General features: G+C 41.5%; 1 protein-coding gene and 1 long non-coding RNA gene across 10 annotated transcripts in view; one reads left to right on the top strand and one right to left on the bottom strand.

Moving 5' to 3' along the window:
• PCGF5 (polycomb group ring finger 5) overlaps positions 1–19,131 on the top strand; it is a 123,826-nt gene that overhangs the window by 41,309 nt on the left and 63,386 nt on the right. For 3 of the 9 annotated variants that reach the window (XM_086900771.1, XM_086900766.1, XM_086900765.1), the window contains exon 1: positions 18,004–18,257. The exons of 2 other annotated variants lie outside the window; for them this stretch is intronic. The gene's annotated coding sequence lies outside the window, so the exon portion shown is untranslated. Of the gene's footprint in view, positions 1–17,934; positions 18,258–19,131 lie in introns of those variants that run through there. 4 more of the 9 variants (XM_086900767.1, XM_086900772.1, XM_086900762.1 and 1 more) reach the window with 3 other exon arrangements.
• On the bottom strand, positions 9,929–17,745 carry LOC147651897 (uncharacterized). Its single transcript, XR_015290144.1, has 3 exons — positions 14,002–17,745; positions 13,237–13,382; positions 9,929–12,672 (listed from the first exon to the last, which is right to left on the bottom strand). It is a non-coding gene; the product is annotated as an uncharacterized LOC147651897 (long non-coding RNA).

The raw sequence follows: 19,131 nt of genomic DNA, 5'->3' as shown, positions 1-19,131 counted from the left end.
CCAGTTTCATTGACTAGAGACACTGCTATGTTTTTTTTCCCCTCATTTGCCTTAGTTTGAAAACTTACATTTTTAACTTTGAGGTGCATTTTCAGACATTAATTCTGAGAAACATGTGTATTAGCCCAACTCCTATTGAAGTCAGCAGAAGCTTCTAGTCATGAAGTCACCATAACATCAAGCTCACCAGATTAACCAATAGTGATGAAAAAGAAAGGAGAATGGTCCTAGTAGGGAATAAGGTGCCTCCCGGGACTTAGAAAGAAGCTTGGTAGCAGACTATTAGTGTGATCTCAGCTCCTCACTTTTCCAGTGCTACAGTTACTCTTGCTCCACAGAGAGAATATTTCCTTACCCAGCTGGAAATTATCTGAGATTCCTGTCAAATAAATTATTTTTATGAATGGGAATTCCTACAACTGACGAAAGTCCACACTTCTCTGGAGTGCATCTGTGACTGCAGATCTCTGGAGCGGTAACATTTTCTGTCATTACCTTGAAATAAGGGCCACAACTGCCACACTTCAAATTTTTGTAAGAAGCAACAATGTGACTGTGTCTGCTTACTGAGAGGTTCTGGCCTTGTAGCTGAGTCACATTTTGATACTCCTGCAGTGGGCAGTGGAACATATTCTGGATACAGGACGTGTCCAAAACTTATGCTGTTGTCTTTCTGAAAAATGGTGAAGTTACAGGTCTTGCTGGTGGTAAGAAATATTTTCTTGCATTTCTGCTCTAGAACTTGCATGGATCATATGCCTGTCTGCCCAACATCAGCCAAAACAGACCCTTCCTTAGGTCTCCTTCAAAAGAAAAATCAGGAACTCTGATACGGGTGGGGATGGCTGAAAGGTGGGGAGGAGCGAGAACCAAATCTGACCAAGATGGTTGGGACAGTGAAATCCACTCTGCTTTTTCCTCTGTTGTTATTCAGGGTTATGAGGCCCTGAATAGTGAGGGAAGTCATGCAAATAAGAGCTTCTTCGTGTCCAATTTCTTAAACAATTGACAAAGTAAAGACAAATGTAGGCTGCCCAAAGTTGTTCTGTTCATAATGCTAAATGCAAGCTGTTCTCTTGTAGCATTTTTTGATCAGGACAGCTAAATGAGCAGAGGGGAGTGCAAGGCTGTTTTAACTATCTTTTTACATGTATATGTTTATATACATATTAATTTTAATTTTATGTATATAATTGTGTATGTACTACTTTGGGGGCTACATTTGGACTTTAACTTCACTTTAAGCCATTTTTAGATTTGAGTTTGTTTCCTGGGTGGATCTTTCCCAAAGTGAGCCAACCACACTTAAATAAAAAATTTAAAGAGCCCATCAGTCCTGCCTGACAATCTCAGTTTTTGGCAAAAGCAGCAAGAAGTAGCATTGACATCTTATCTGCTCTGTCTCTGGTTTAAAATACAAAAAATAACTGACTGAAACATTGATTTATTACAACTATAAGTTAGGCTCTGCTGTTCAAAAATACAGTTGCAAACTGGACCACTTTTGGTGATATACCCCTGCCACGGATCACATTAGAATGAAATAGAGGATCCAAAGCTAAAATGCTTAGTGTAAGATCTATTCGTGCAGGAATCTTCCTTTGCCTTTTTATTATCTCTCTTGCCAAACATCCTCCTAGGTCCATTCCTGGAAGCAATATAAGCTTTACCTTCTTCCACGTTTCTTAAAATGTCTCTCATTGAAGGCAGAATCGAGAAGAGCACTTGATGCAGATTATGCTGTGAGCTCTGCTGCTGGATAGTGATGAACAAGAAATTGGTAAAGCAAGCATTTGAATCCTGCCTTCTTATGGCTGAAGGGAAACAGAAAACTGGGGGGGAAACTTTCAGAGTGGGATCTTGAGCTAGAAATAAGTCCTCTGTACAGAAAGTATTTGAATGATAAATTATAAAGGAAAAAGCCTTTTGTATTACTTTTGGAAGGTGTGTGGATTTGCATCCTGCCATTTTGAAGGAGGCCCAAGTACCAAATCTGAATGTTTTATTGTAGAATAATGGTAGGCAATTATTTGTATGTATGATAAAATGCTTAGACATCTGCTCCCACAAGGGAGAAGATAGGGAGGTGAGAAATTCAGCATGTCTCTCTCAAGTGTATTGTCTTCTAGCAAGAAAACAAGATGAGTTCTGACCAGTTATATTTAATAATTCAAGAAAAAAAGGATGATTTCTAATTAGTGCACATCTGATTCCCCAAAGCTACACGTGACAAAGAAGTTTGATTCATTTAGATCTCAACTAAATCTCACCAGCAAAAATGTGATTCTGATCATAAGCCTGTATTGAACTGAGCTTGTGCTACCATATTTGTCATTTTACAAACTGATGCTTGGTGCAAAAATAGAAATATTAACATGCACTGATGCTTGTACTGAATCTAGCACACATAATGGAGAAGTTCAGGAGGTAGAAACCACTGGCAAACTGCCATTTATCTAAATGTTTCTCATTTAGAGATGAGAAAACAATTCAAAAGTAATAAGAATTTTACAAAAGTTATGTGTATAAAAGCATTAAAGTTCTTGTCTGCATTAATGCTTTGTTATCTGTGGGTTACTCCAAGTCCAGAGTGTGTGTATTTTGAAAAACACACATGTTCAGTTGAATGAAAAAGCTTGAGTTTTACACTATAGTGTAATTGCCAGAGGTGGATTGAGCTCCTCGGTGGTGGGGAGGGACCAAAACAATTTCAGCTGCTCAGGTTTCAGAATTGTTTAGTTACTTCTGAGCTGCTGTGTAACTGATGCAAAACACAGATAATGGGCTGGGGTAAGGAAAGCAAAGGCTCTTAGTAGATCAGTCCTGAATGTGCATTTATTTCTGCTCTCAGCAATTGTAGCAGTCACTGCTGCTTGCTGGGGATTTTGTTGCCCTGGGAGAGGAGCCCATCAGAAAAACAACCACGTGGCAACTGGTACAGCTTGTCTGCTAAAAAGACAAAGCATGATTGTGGTGAGAAAGGCTACCTCCAAAACGAGCACTCAGGCTACTCCTGGAACTCGGAACTTTGCTAACTTGTCTCTGTACACAGACTTCCCAAACAGCTATTTATGTGTACCTGAATAATCACTAAGCAAAATTCTGCTGTTACCCCACACCAGGAAAAAACAAGACTCCAAGTATGTTTCTTAGACAGTGGCTGTATTTCTTGTGAAAGAGTGGTCCATTAAACACAAGAAACACTAAAGTCTTGAATTTAACCAGCATATATTGCAAGAAACTAATTTTGAGAATTAAAAATTAGTACTGAGACTGCAGCTAATTCAGAAGCAAGGAAACAAGGTTATCTGGTCCTTTGAGTTATGAAAGGTTCCATAAAAAATCTTTGGGTTTATAGTCCTTTCTCATAGTATCAAATCTAATCTACCTCCCAACGTAAGTATTCACAAAGACCTTCCCTTTGTTAAATACTAGAGATTAGCCCTGCCTTCCTGAACCGAGCCCTTGGAACAGTGCCGCACCCCTGAGTGATGCTCCTGCAGTGATGGCAGCAGCTGCAGTGAAAAACTTGTTCAAGATGTCACGGATGGGTTCCCCAGCTGAGGATTTGTTTACCTTGATTTGTTTACCTAAGCGCACTTCAGTGGAAGCTACCGGGAGCTCTTTCCAAGCTGCAGAGCCTGGCACAGGTGCAAAGGCCGTGTCAGCCCGGCCGCCCTGCTGAGGAGAGGGAAGCGAGCGAGGGCTCAGATGGGAGCACAGGCAAAAGAGAGGATGGGAGGTGTGTGTAAAGCTGGGAGAGGGCTACGAGTGCTGCCGTCATCCCATCATTAGTAATACGCATCTCAGCTCAGGGCAAAGGTGTCTTCCTTGTGTGACATAAGACCCTGTCCCCTATCACCTGTGCAAATGTTTCTAGGACAACATAAATTTGTCCACTCTCGTGGAAGAGAGGCACATTTGGACTATTTGCCAGAAATAATTTCTTCTAAAATATGATCAAATTGTCAGTTCAAAGTAAGTTGCATCAGTATGCCCAGGGTGCTACAATTTCTGTGTCATTCACATGATAAAGCTATTAGGAGAGAACCTCATCCATGGTTTTTTTTCTGCTTCATTGCAAAGCTAACAATCCTCCAGGTCTGGTAACTTGTTACAACTAACAACTTAGTGGAAAGGCTGAAAATAGCTCTTGGGGAGGGAAAAGGAAACAAAGGAGACAAGTTTCCAGAGCAGAACCAAGGAGGTGTTTTCTGAAAGTTTGCTTTGATCTTGTATATAGTGAAAAGTACTGTGTAAAACAAAACTGTATGGCTTACAGGATAAAAAAATATATATATATATTTAAAGGAATTAAGTCTTCATTCTCCTGCTTATCTGAACAGAGACTTGTACCTGGTTTCTTGTCTATGGAAAAAAATAAGAAATTAATTATATTGATGGGTTTTTGATTCTTCAGTAAGAAAAGTCATTCACTAGGTAACATTTCTTTGATGCACTATATTGCTTCATTGATATTAGGATGATGAAGCATGGATTCTTTGGTAGTTGCTCAATGAAGTTCAGTTGTGTTTACTGTAAGGAAAACTAATGTGGTAAATGAGTAAAAACTAATGTGCCATTATGATGTTTTTAATCTGTGAACAATATTTGCCTCAATAATTTTCTTTTATGTGTGTAGATTTGCTGTGGGCAGGAAGTGCTTTTTAGGTATTGTCAATATATTGCTTAAATTGCTCTTTTCCTTCTTTGTGATTTCCTTTCTGTGTGTCTTGGAATTCCTCTTCTGGTTTTCTAAGGAAACAGGCTTATGCAATCATGTGATTTGGATGTGATCTTGCATCTGTCTGTCCTGCTGTGGCAGCTTTTTAACCCACTAGTAAATTTTAACCAAATTGGAGAGCAGCAGCAGTCTCCAAACAATTTACAGTCTTATATATTTATGAAAATCAGGACCTTGTTATCAAGGAGAGAGAGAGGCTTTAAGAGTGCCCCTAACAAGGGAGAGTGCCTCTTCTAAGGATTCAGCTCCTACAAAACACAAAAGATTCCACATGAAGAACTATGTCATGAGTATCCTAAATTCAGATGAAACTTCACTTAAAATGCACACACAGTTTGCTCCCAGTGAACTGAGCTCCCAGATAAAATCTATAGCAAATCAGACTCCGTGAGCTTTCTTTACAGAACCATTTGTTTTGTGTATGTGACCTTGGCTGAGGGTGATCGAAATTCTGCCTGTACATTACTATCCTTGTTTATTTAGACAGATCTGGATTAGGCACGAAAAAAATAATCATAAAAATGCTGCATTTTATGATTCATTAAGCTTTTAGTTTGCACTTCATGACATAATAAATAGAAGTGCACGAAAAGCATTTCTAGGGCCTTTTATTAATTGCTCTGTTTCTGGGAAATCTGCTTGGAAAGTGGCCTATTAGTGCTGCTTCCTCCCCTTTCCTGCAACAGCATGCAGTTCTTTCACCTCTAATGAAGTTTAATCAACACAGAAAAAAAAAGTGGTAGGCGTTCCAGGTCACAGGCATTGTGGTGACTCAAACACTGAGTGCTTTTGACAGACTAGAATGCACTTTGCAAACCTTCCATTGTTCTTCTTGTAAGAACAAAGGTAGAAATACAGACTCCTTGCTGCATTCTCTGCAGCAGTTTTGACTTGATGGAGAATGATTTGTCACTCCATTTTTGCGTATATGAAATAGTGAATGAAGTCATCCTTTTGGCACATTACTGCTGTTTGAATTCTTGTTCTGTTGTTCAGTACTTCAGTAGCTCTCAGGAAAATTAACCCCAGTGATCCACCAGTTATTCTGTGTAGAGCAAATGGGTTTTATTATTCTGAGATGTTAAATGTATTTTCATTACATAAATCAAGGTGACATTTCTTCTAAAAAGATGGCATTTCTTATTAAACATTTTTAATGCTGTAGGGTATTACAGACCTGATAATTGTGGAATTTTCCTATTATTTTCTGTACTTAAAAGCTGGTGTTCCTACTATTATTTCCTTGTTGGGGAAAAGGGAAGACTGAGAATAGGCTCAGTTTTACAGTTACAGTATTTTATACCTGAAACAAAAGTGCTGTTCTCACCTACAGCTGTAAGAAAGCTCATACACAGCATGTGTTTCCCTTTCATATTGTTCACCTCCCAGTTCCAGGACTGATGGAAAGTAAGGGCATTCAGCTAGGAGTCACTTGGATTTTTCTGGGGTTTTTTTATCAGGTGGTGATTTTTTAAAGATCTGACACCTTTTCTTGCCTCACTCAAATCTAGGCAGGGATGAAAGCTGAGCTGAGACTGCTTTTTGTTCTATGTAATTGCTTCATGTTCACAAAGGACTGGTGATGGTGCAGCTTGCATCCCTCTAACGATATTGCTGGTGTGCCAGAGGTAAATGAAGGCAAACCACTGAAGTGGGATGTTTTCAGAGGTGCATTATCTTTGTTACCAGCTGCAAACAGCAATTCATGGAAAGTGACAGTCTGGAGGCTCCTTGACTATGTTGCAATAGTATTACTTCATCAGTGTTGTACTATTTCCAACCCTCTCTATGAGGACAGCTTTCTATTTTTTGCTGTTAGGGGAAACCATACTGCCTAGAAAGATATATTAGGATGACATATTATATGGTGTTGGGAAGTAGATTTGCATTTGATTGGCTTATTCTTGGAAGATTAGTCTTAGAGACAAACCACACATGAAAGTATTTCTTCAAATGTCATTCCTTATGTTTAATGTACAACTTGAATAGGAAGGCTCTGCTAAGAGCAAAGATGCTTAAAAACATTCTCAGGATTGACTGCAGTAAGGGAATAATGCCTGACCACCAAATGTTTTTATAAAACTTAGTATTATGTGTAAAAGGATGCTTCCCTCCTGTTCTTTTGCAATAGTATCTCCTGGCAGGGCTCAGAAGAGCTGGTTGTCAATGGGAAGCCTGTGCAATAGGAAGGAGAACAACTGGAAAGACTTAGTAATCTCTCCTGCAACCCCAGTGATGCCGTGAAAGGAGCCTCCATTGTTTTGCCTTCAGCAAAGTTTGCTGGGAAAGCAGTTATCCTGTGATAGACAAAATAAGTACAGCCTTCTAAGAGGAAAGGATACGAACAGGTTTGCACTGCCATCTTCAGCCCTAGGAAAAAATGGAGTCTTTCACACAGCAGGCAGAACATGTGGCTAAACAGGGATTCCCAAAGCCTGTTAGAGCAACCAGAGCAGAAACCCAGGCACAGGGATGCCAGAGATCCTCACAGCTAAGGCGTTTCTGCTCCTCTTCATACCTCACTGAAGCCACTTGCCAGTCACCCACACATGGCAGGTGCCGCAAAGGGAAAGTGTACAACCCCTCCAAGGTATGGCAGGGGGATAGAAATAAAAGGAGAAAGGAATTGACAGTGAGGCATGAACCTGTGTTGGGGAGAGAGAAATCTGGAAAAAATGGGGCTGCTTAAAGTTCTAAAAGGGAAAATGAACCAAGAGCAGAGGGAGAGGATGGGAAGAAAAAAGGCAGTTTGGGGCAACATTTCTCCAAGTCTGCATTCCAAATCTGAAAAATTGGTTGCAATTTTCCTCTCTGATACAAACTCCTCTCCCCTTAAGCAAAACAGCTTCGCTAGTGGTCAGAAGATATATGGTCTGACAAGGAAGTGCTTAAACAGCACTTAAGACTTTTCCATTAGGTAAAAATACATATTCAACAGAGAGACATATCATTATTGATTGAATTTGCTATGATGTTTTTTATATTTTCAAAGATTTCTTACTGACTTCTTGGAGAACACGGAACATGAAGTACTCTGCTGAGGTTAGTGAGATATTTGCATTATTGACCGCTTCTCTCATAATATCTGGAATATATGTCATAGTAGTTTACAAAGGATTCTACTAAAAATCCAAAAATGTTCTAAAAATACTTTAATACTACTTTACATAAAGCCACACATCTCTGGAAATCAAGCTGCAGAGTGAACCATCACATTACTACAAAGCTGAATAGCTTTAAATACAGAATGCTGAATTTCCAAAAGCTGCTTGCAGGAGCCTCTCTGTTTTATGCACTACTAAACTGGTGTGCAACAGGCTGTCACCGAACATTTGTTCCACATTTTGCTGAATGAAGAATGAATGCAAGGCAGCTGAGGTACCTTCCCTGCAGAGAGCAAAGATGAACAAATCAGAAGCTGCTGCAGGGGTGGAAAAGGAGAGGTGTGGGCTACCAGCAGTGATGCTTATTCAGAGATTGTGAGAGAAGGAAGATGCTGGGGCTTAGTGAAATTGCTGGAGCTATTATATAAGTCATTAAAACAAACAAACAAAACAAAAAAGCCCACAATAAAAAAACCAAAAAAAAACCCCACTCCAAACTGTTAGCTATATTGCATTTTACAGCTAAATGGGAAAAAAAAAGGTCCTTATTTGGTGTCTCACAACTGGAAAATGTTTGGCAGTGGATGGATGTTCTCAGAGGATAAATGGTCTGTAACAACTACTAGGAGTTACTACTGGACTCAAGTCTGGCTAAGCATTAAGAACATGTGACCTGCATTACCTAATCCCACTAGTTGTGAAGCTGAATAATTTAACTTTAATAATTTAACCTTTAGTCTAGGATTTGCATCAAATCTGTTGGGTAAAGGAATGTGATTTCTTGCTAACAATTCCTCACCCTTTACACCCCTAGGAACCATGTGGTAAAAGCTGTTGAGAAAAGAGGGGTGAAATTTTCTGAGAAGAAAGATGGCACTAAAGTAGGCATGCTGTCAGCAGGATTAAACTAGGGCTGGTGAAATGTGCCTAAAATCTGTTCAGAAGAAGAAGTTTTCTATCTATCAGGCAGGCTTAGCATAGCTAATGCCAGTGTAAGTGGATTCTGTCACATCAGCGTGCTTCTTCCTCCAGCTCAGCCAGTGAGGCACATCTGATAATGCACAAGGACACCCTAACCACTTGTCTGTCTTCAGTGGCTTTGCTGTCCAGCCAACCTCCTGAGTCAAAGATCACTTTAAATAATAAACATAATAAACAAACAGAAGATTAGCCCTTGTTCTTTTAAGGGAGAAGGTGTATTTTGCCTTCAAAGTCTCCCAGGTTCTCCCAGTCCCTCAGTGTAGTATGGCTGGGGCAGCACTGGAGGTGTCTGAACATCACTGAGGGGCTCCATCTAATGGTTTAAGAACTCTTGTTCCAAATGAAATAAGTAACAGGGGTCTCAGGCTAGCCTTACTTAGGTTTCTAAGGCTGAAGAGACACTGAAACACTAAAGGCTATCACTTTGTGATTTTGATCACTTTGATCAGGTGTGATCTCATTTAGACAGATAACCTTTCATTATTTATTTCATCAAATACTGTGACTCATTTTTGAGCCTGGTCCTTGACAACTGCAATAATTAATCTCAAACAGAAACTAAAATTTAACTGCATCATACGGGATTTTCATTTTGAATTCCCAGTTAGTTATATCGGGTCTTTTAAGACCCAAAGTCCTGCAGTCACAGCAAAATTAAATCTACCCAGCACTATCTGTCAAAGCATTTCTAAAGCTAATTTGAAACTGGAAATAGTTTACTATTTAATATAAACATACAAATATCCATTTATTTTTTAAAAAGTGATTTTATTGCTTTTATTTTTGCATATACACAGATGGCATTGATAAAGCTTTATTTGTGTGTCAGTTACTAAACCAGTTCTGATCAGTATGTGGTGGAACAGAATTATAAAATTACAAAAATTATTTAGTTCCAAATAGGAAATAAATTCATCGTGAGGAACCAGACATTTCCTATCTCAGATCTAATGTGTGAGGGCTTTTAAAGTAAGTTTTAAGGGTATTTACTAACCTTGATTTTAGGAAAATACCTAGACATAACATAGTGTTTTAAAGAAAGAATGCCTTTTGTGAATTATGATTTATACTTGACTGGTGCTGCTGGTGCTCTTTTTTCTTGCCTTTCTTAAATGTGTCATTGAATCACAGCATCACAACAGGGATATGAGATTGTAAAGGAGGACATCATCCCAGGTAGACAAAAACTATCCATATCTGTGTGATTCACCAGCTCACTTGTGCATCCATGTTTTTATTTGCTCTTCCACAATAATACCTATATCTATGCAATTGTGGGATCTTCTCTTTCTCTTTGGCTGGCCTACACAAGTCTCTAATGCATTTGCTTAGTATACTTAAAATTAGTAACTAAGTTAGTATACTTAAAATCAGTAACTAAGGATATGTGGGGCTGGGCAGTTTGTAGCAGAGAAAATATAAACTGAGAGAAGAAGAACAAAATTGCAGTGATTACAGTCATCCAGCCTGGTAAGCCATTAACATCATTGGCATATTTCATTCACATGATCTTGTGGGCAACAGGACAGAAAAAAAAGTACTTTAGTTCTTTAAAAGTTCTTTACTTCTCCCTGCAGATTTTGTGAATGAAAATGCCTATGAGGGTGCAAAATCCTGACGCTGCCGTGGTACCTGCAGTTAACCCTCTGGTGGGCAGAGCAGCTGCCAGTGCAGTTGACAACTTACACAGACACCTGAATGAAATCTCTTTCTATTGCTTTTATTTTTCCAGACTGTTTCCTCATGTTCTGCTGTTCTTCCTCATTTCATCTCTTCAACTATAAATCAGTCCTTATCAAATATGCTGTATAGCAGTGAAGAAGTAACACCTTAAATTCAAAATTCAAATTAACTCTATAACAGTGAATATGGATCCTGAATTTGGCAGGAATTTAGATGGTATATTGAAAGTTTCATTACATAAAATTTGGGGACATAAATTCTTTTTAGTTTCACCAATTCATCTTGTAGATTCTTCCTATTTACAGCTTTGGCTATGTGCAAACAGATTAAATGTTAAGCTTAGCTTAACATTAACCTGCTTCCATTGATTTGTCACTAAGGATGTCTGTAAATTTGCTTAAAGCTCTTCTTCAAAACCTTGACTTTCAATTATATCCACCACTATATTTATCATCAGCTTACAGAAAACATAGCTTGGACTTTTAACCAGTGTCATAGACAATTGTTTGGTTAGTATTAAGTTTCTGAAGTCTAACTGGAGTTCAGGCGGGTTTTTGAAGGAAGATCCATAGTCCTACAGTTTGTCCATCTTCTGGCTTTACTTCCCTAATGATGCTTCAGCTTACTGACAAGTTCTGGCTATATTTTGAGAGAGAGACTTGGAGCACATGAAGCTCCTGGAAAAGTACTGCGTAATTTACAGTTAGGGATTAAATCTGCCTTTTCTGTCTGTAGGTACTGGGATATTTTTAATTGGGATCATGGCTGGTAGACATTTCAAACGTGTGGGTTTGAGCAAAACATACTTTCCACGTGTGGTGTTTTTAGGGGCCATATTAGGCCCTCTAAATACACATTTCTGTCTATACACACAGCACAAAGCCACGTGTCACAAGCTTCCATTTGTGCCCTAGAAGGTGAGTATTTTGTGTTTTGGTCATTGTTTGCTACCAGCCCTGCTGGGACATAAGCAAATGGATTTATCCTTTCTGTTTCATCCTCCTTTGTGTTCAGAACAGGGGTTTATCCCATTAAAGTTTTACTTCCTGAGGAATTGGAACATCATGCAGGATCATTGTATTATCATCCGTTATTCTCCCTGGCCTTAGTCATGGCTGCATATACCCAAAATAAAATCCAGAGTCAATGTGTTTTCCTCTGGGATTAGAAAAATTGAGAAGAGGGAGGTTATTCAGCAATTCGTTCATTAAAAACAGCCAATCAGAAGAGAGGGCTGAGCAGAAGGAGGAGTCAGAAAGAAATAATCAGGCCCTGTGACCAGAAGAGGTGAGAGCAGAGTTGGGACATGGCCAGTTGCAGACAGTCTTTACATGTCTATGCATAAAATTAGTACTATGACAAATCAAATTATGAAAGCACTGTATTTCTTCTGCATGGATTTGCAGTTATAGACTCTTCATGTTTTATTAAAAAAAAATCACATAGTGGGAGAATTTTCATGCATTTGATAAACAAAACTATCTTGGTAACTGTTCTGATTAGAAGTATAGAGAACAGTGTGTCAAATTCTCCTTCCTTATCTCTTGGTTCAAAATCTTTTCTATGTTTGCTAAGAAAATACACTACTACTCTAACTCCTGATAAGTAAATCATTCACTGACTCACTTTTAAAATATATATATATGTATGTATGTATTGCCTGATGAAAATTTAACTTCTCAAAACCTGTTCAGACTGCTCACATGTGCTTTTACAGTAGTTTTACAAATCATTTAGGATTAAAAACTGCTGGATCACTGCAGTCTGCAAGGAAGCTTATAAGGAAGATTACTGTGTTCTCAATCATGGTGCCATTAGGTACATGCAGAGGGGATTAAAAAAATGTATAAAATATGTTAATGTTATGGGGCAGAAAAAAAGCCCAGATTTATACTGTGCATTTTATTATGTGCTAAAAATAGATTTTTTTTTTTTTTTAATACGTGCATACTGTGTCATCCTAAGTATTTGGTAGTGGACAGGTTGATCCTTGAAGATTAGAAAAACTTCCTCTTACATAGGAACACTTCAATCCATCAGTCCTCTATTGTGTCTTGTCTGCTTCTTTTTAAAGCAATTCAAGGAAGATCTCTGAACTGTGGGATGGATTTGTCATACAAATCTTTCTCTTCCCTCTTCTCCGTGTACTGTTGCATCCCACTGTAAAGAAAAAAACTCCAGTATCCACAGCTCTAGTTATCTACATCTGGACCTCAACCACATTGCCCTAAATATATAAACTCCTTAAAAATTGTTTGTTTTTAACAACCAGAGACTAGACTGAAAATAAATACTGTGTAAGAGGGACTTTTTTTTCCTCTCTATCTTTTAAAAATCTTTACTTGTACATTCTAGTTGACATGCAAATAGAAATACTTTTGCCCTTTGAATACGAAGGTGCTCAGATGCCCCAGCAAGGACTGTGACAAAGTACACCAGATGAAACACAAGGACTCTGAATTCTAATTTAGAATTTGGTGTAATACAAGAACTCAACTGGTTATAATCTAATTGTTAGAATTGCTAGAAAGAACTAAACTACTGTAGGTAGTTTAGTTGAAACACAAGAAATTTGGGAAACCCCTGATTTCTAGGGATATTAAAAAAAAAAAAAGTGTCATCCTACTTCCTTTCACTTCAACAGTGGCTCAAATCAACATTAGCAAAAGAAAATAGATTCAATTCAAGACATATTTTCTCTTAGGATGACTTAAAAGTACTTACATGGTAGGGGTATACATGGGACCTAAATTTAGATATCTAGGTTCACCTCCTCCTCATGAGCAGCTACTTCTCTCAATTGCCTTGAGAACTATTTTGCACACCACAGGCTTCAAAAGGGTAGTGAAGAAGACTAGTCATGTCCTCATCTGTAAACAAAGGGGAAAAGTGTCCCTGGTGACTTTGCTATTCTATCCTGCTTTCCTGCATTCATTCCATTTGGCAGTGTAAAAGTGATTGTCTAGTGTGGTCTCTGGGCTGTGAAAAGACACCATTCAGTAATTATGCTCTAAATTCCTTGGTGTAAGGGATTGTTTCCTCACTGGCAGGAGGGAGACTTTCTCAGAAACAGCTGCTGTGATTACCAAGCACAGGTATCAGTCTTGTCCTGCCATCCCACTCAAAGTGTTAGTGATTAGTCTGTTAAAATCTACTCTTGTAATTCTCTATGAATAGAAATAGAATAGAGCTCATTACTATGAGACCACTTCTCTGAGCCCTTCTCCATTTCGGAGGAAGATTGCCCAGTCATTGACAGGTATTTTATCCTGCCTGTAAAATGACATCTTGTAATAGTCTCTTATAATTAAGGTATAATTATATTCCATAAAATGATGAAAATCAAACTGGGAAACACCTTTCTCTGATATTATAACCAAAATGCTTCATAATAATACTATGATATAGAGCATGGTTGAGTTAAAAACTAGTGAAATGGAAGGAAGTAGAGAAAGTTTCTGGAACAGTGCAACTGGAGATATGACTTGCCTTAAAGCACATGAGCAGGTCTGTGGAGACTCCTGATGCCTTTGCAGGAGTGCAGAATTCCCTGCTGAGAGTCTAATCCTGGTATTGCTGTAGCTGTGCTCCAACACAGAAGATATTTGTCTTTTATGTACATATTTATAATGTACCAATAAATTATTAAATGTGCTGTTTACCCAAGGATCTCAACTGCTTCTGTCACAAGAAGTAAACTTTTGGATTTTCTTGCGGTAGATTCTATACCAGCTTTGTACATAGGCAGCTATTCCAGCTGATGGAAGATCAATATCTGGCAATTCTTACTCCTGCTGGAGTTGAAGCCAGGCTGCGCAGGTGTTTTACAGCTCTTCCCTCTGTGACTGAAAGAAAACCCCCAGTCTAGTCCAAAGGCAAAAGAGCACCTCTTTTCTGCTGCATAATTCATATGTCCAGGTGTTTCAATATTTATAGAATAGAAATAAAACAATGTTCAAGTTGAAAATATCCACCAAAAAGCAGAAATGACAATTTAGTCTCGCTGTTGATATGGACACTTTGTAATTATAGCAACACTAAGCTGTGCTCAGTAAACCCCAAGGGTGCTTTTTGCTGACCAGTAAACAATTGATAACCTTGCTTGGAGAGCAAGGTAATTAGTAACACAAATTAAACACAATGAAAAATCATAGTGTAAAATAGTATTTAAAATAGCATCATGGTTCTAAATAGGGAGTTAGGAGTGATGATACACTCTTTTTAAATGGAAGTAGTTTTAGAGTGCTAAAGTAGTGAAGTTCTGGGTGAAAAGGATTTATCATTCACTGGCAAGAAGTCATAAGAAAGCTGCATAATTAATGCTAGACATTTTAAAGTCATAATTTTCAATTTCTGTGTAATTTTTGGAAAAGGAAAAATGTACCTTGGTAATATTTCTGAGGAGGTAGGAAGGGCACCCACTGAGACTTATGTATATTAGGTCAGAAATTGAGAGCCAGGGATCCTAAAGATCTCTGATATAGCAAAAGGTTGTGGTGTGCCCTTCACTGAAAATTTTACCAACTTATTTGACATGAAAAATCTAATGAATTGAAAGTTAACTCATAACCCTAAATGTAGAAACTGCTGAAAACAAATTAAACAATTCAATTTTTCTTATTTTTTAGTTTTAGAAAATATTTCTCAGCCACATATTTTACACTTTAGTACAACTTTTATGCTAGTTCTCCAAAGATGCATTAGCAGAAGAGTTCCAGATGTGGCTGTTGCTCTAATCACAATTAACTGACAGCTTATAAAAACTATCATCTAAAGAAACATTTACATTTTACAAAGCTTGGGATCAAGAAGAAAGCCCCAGGGAGCAGTTTAAGGCTTCTCACTCTACTAGAAATAAAATCAGTAGAGGATGTGAAAGAAAGATAATTAGAGAACTGAGTCTTGAACCAGGCAAACCATTTTCTCCTCTATGCAAAATCTAGCATGAAACTACAAAAACTGTTTACACTAAAAATTTGGTATCATGTAAGAGATAAAAATAGAATCTATAATTCACATTTTCACAGACACTTAATAGATTTAGATCTTTTGACCTTTACATTGCTACACACAAAACAAGTAGTGCCAACTCTTGTGCTTAGATTATTAGTCTCTTGCTATTTGTTGTCTCCTAGGAGCCAAGAAAACACGTGAGAAGATGAACGTTCATCTCAACTTATGTATCTATGTACTTATATTTAAATGTATGGACCTCTTGGCTGTGAAGGAACCCTTGAAAAGGGAAATCTGTATCCATCATTTAGGTAGACTCAGAACATTTGGTGAGAGAACTGTCAGTACTGAAGTATTTTTGCATTGGGGGCTTTATGCGCCTTCCTTGTTCTCTTAGTAGAGAAGGTTAATCTGCTCTGAGCTCTGTCCTGCTACGTCTAGACCATCAATGGTAGCTACATTTCCACATTGTAACAATACCTTGAATAATTTTATCTTCTGCATGTTTTTTTCTGTGACTTCAGTGTTGGCATCAGTCCAGTAAAATCAATGAGTGCTCAAGTACTTTTTTTTCCTTTTGCAGATGAAAACTTACAGCCAGAAGTTTGGCTTACCAAACCCTGCAAAACCCTTAATGATAAGGGCCCAAGTCTGTTTTCAGTGAGCCTCATCCAATAATCTGAAGTACAGACAGTCTAGTTTCTTTTCAGTGAAGTTTCTTTTAATCACTAAAAATCCTCTGCATTGTGTGACACCCATTGACCATAAACTTTATGGAGCTAAATGCATTGCTCTGATAAAACCAATCTGGCTCATTATCAAAAACACAATTATAACCAACAGCTGACTTGACAGTCAAGATCAACAGTAGTCTGACCAGCAAAGCCTCAAAATATCTACTTACTGACAGGGTTCACTGCTGTCTAAATAGATGTGGTACTGTGATGTGATTTGGATGATGATAAAACATCCTTAATTCATATATACTGGTAATTTGTCCCAGGAAGTGACTAAAAGGGAAAAGTTCTAAGTAAGCAGGCACAAGATAACTTTGCTCTAGATTTATTTTTTTTTTTTTATTGCAATGCTACTTGGAAAGCATCATGGATATATTAAAATTAATCTTTCAAAACTAAAACCCTGCTTTCCATCTAGGAATGAGAGTTGAAGTCAGTAAAGCTGCTAACTTGCAGGTGAATGCTCCGCTGTAAGTTAGTATAAGCAGTCCTGGCTGCTGGCCAGCCACTCTACTGGCTTGCAAGGAAATGGTTCCAGCCAGGGCCCTTATCCCAAACTTTTTTGCAAGAGGCAACATGGAACAGGTTACAGGGACAGACTATTGATTCTGTTATGAGTATGAGGAACTTGAGTGCTTTACCATCAAATGCCAGGAAAACTTGATTGAGAAGCTTACTCATCTGAAAATGAGTCAGGGAAGTTCCCATGGCGTGTACTGAGAGTGCATAGTGGGGATTCCTATTGCAAAGAGCTCTTATGGCGTGTATTTCGATATTACATTTATTGTCATTGCTGACTGTGGGATGAGAGTAAAAGGAACATTAAGGAGCTGCTTTGTTAGAATTAATGAGTACATGAGTAATGTCATACAATTGTGTTATGTTCTGATTATTTCCTTGGCTAAAACTGTTTCTTTCAATGGAAAGTACCAAGGCTAAGATATGAGTCACAGCCACCCCAGCAGAAATAAACTAAGGAGAAAATACCAATTGCTGGGATGGCCTTTTGCCTACACCGAGGGAAGAGCGCGGTGTTTCCGTGCAGCCGCTGCTCACACACAGCAGCCCTCGCCGCTGAGGCTGCTCGCTCCGCACGGTGACCGCCTACTGCCCAAACTTTGGAGTTTTCGGGAAGCGAAGCGCTAAGAGCGGGTGAAGGAGAAGGGTCTGACCGGTGCAGTGCTCTTGCCCGCTCCCAGCCCCGGCGTGGGGCCGCACCTGTCCGGGGAAGGGGCGGAAAAGGGCAGCGGCCGCTGCCGCTATTGGGCGAGGGCCCGTCCTTGGGGCGGAGGGAGCACACCCAACTCCCCGCTCGGGAAACGCAGCCACGGGAGCACCGAGGGGCAGCCCCTCCTCCCCGGCGCTATCGCTGACAGCGGCGGTGGCGCGGTGCCGCCACCCCCGGTTACATAACCAGCGCCTGCAGGTGCGGCTCTGCCGCTCGCCGTCCAGGTCCCGCTCCCGCCCCACGGGAGGCCGGCGGACAACGCGGAGCGCCCCGGCCGCGCTGGCACCGACCGGGCAGCGGCTCCGCGCCGGCCCCGCCGCCTCAGCGGGCACGCGCAGGGCGCATGCGCGTCCCGGGCCCGCCGGCGCGCCGGGCATGCGCGGGGGCGGCGGCCGGGCAGCGGCTGGGGGCGGGCGGGCGGCGGGCGCTGGCGGAGCCCGCGGGGCACCGGCAGCCCCGAGCCCCGCAGCCCGGCGGGGGCTCCACCGGCGACCGAGCGGCGCCGGGGGCCCCCGGGGCGGCAGCGCCCGAGCCGGGCTGTGCCCCAGTTTGTGTCCAATCAGAGAGTGCAGCGCCTGCACCGGGCGGGCGGCAATGCGTAAACAAGCCCCGGGAACTCCTCCGCCCCCCGCGCTCCCCTCCGTGCCGCTCCCCGCGCCGCCCCGCAGCCGCCCCCGCCCGCCGACAAGTCCGGCGAGGCGCGTTCCCGCCGCTCCGCCGCCCTCCCCTCCCCCGCCCGCCCGCCCGCCCAGCCGGCGCCGCCCGCGCTGCCACACGCACCCACTCCCGCACACGCCCGCGGGTGCCCGTGGCCTCTGCAGGGGAAGGTAAGGGGGCCGCCGGGCAGGCGGCGGCGAGGTGCGGATGCGTGCGGGGGGGATCATGTGTCATAACAAGTTGTTGAACGTGACATTGCTCTTGAACTGCGGCGGCGGCGGACGCCGGGCCGCCGCCGAGTAACTTTCTCCTCCAATTCGGCGCTGAGGAAGGAGCCGGCGGCGGCCGGGCAGGGCGGCGGGGCTGCAGCCGGCGGGGCTGGGAGCGCGGAAGGCGCTCGGGAGAGGCTGGTGCCGTTCGCGATGCTCGCGGCTTCCTGGGGAGACGGCGCGCGGCGCGGCGGGGGACGAGCGAGGGCTCCGCGTCTGGCGGCTGCTGCGGGAGCCGCTGCCGCCCCGGCGAGGATTTTTCTAGCAAGGCGCCAGGGCGGGCAGTGAGCGAGGAGCGGGTGCCGGTCCGAGCATCTCCTCCCGCGGGTAGTTATCCCCGCTGATGCTCCGTGGCGGTTTGGCTCGCTTCCGGCGTGATTAGCTCGGCTTATTATGTAAGATGTCACCGGAGGAGGAGAGGCACAAGCCCTCGGTGTGGCGGAGGGGGGGGAACGCACCGGTCCGCCGCGCCTTGCCCGCTGCAGGTAGCGGAGCGGAGGGAGCGGCCCCGGCTCGGAGGGGACGGGAGCTGCCCTCCCCTCGCAGTTCGCCGCTGGAATACGGCTGCTCCTTTCACACGTGGGTTGGGTGTGTTCCCCAAACCTTGCCTGTGAGCAGAAACGTACCCTGTCCTGGTTCGTCTCCCATGTTTGATTGCTCCTATTCTCTCTCAAAGAAAAAAATAAACACTCGAGCATAAAAAAAAAAAGTTTAAGAACTTGATTTTTGCTTCCTTTATGTGCATATTTGGTACATTAATAATGATCTGGAGACG

The sequence above is a fragment of the Cyanistes caeruleus genome, chromosome 8 (assembly GCF_971803275.1).
Source record: "Cyanistes caeruleus chromosome 8, bCyaCae1.hap1.1, whole genome shotgun sequence".
Lineage (NCBI taxonomy): Eukaryota > Metazoa > Chordata > Aves > Passeriformes > Paridae > Cyanistes > Cyanistes caeruleus.
Note: the sequence above shows the minus strand (reverse complement) of the source record. Positions and strands in the feature narration are given on the sequence as shown.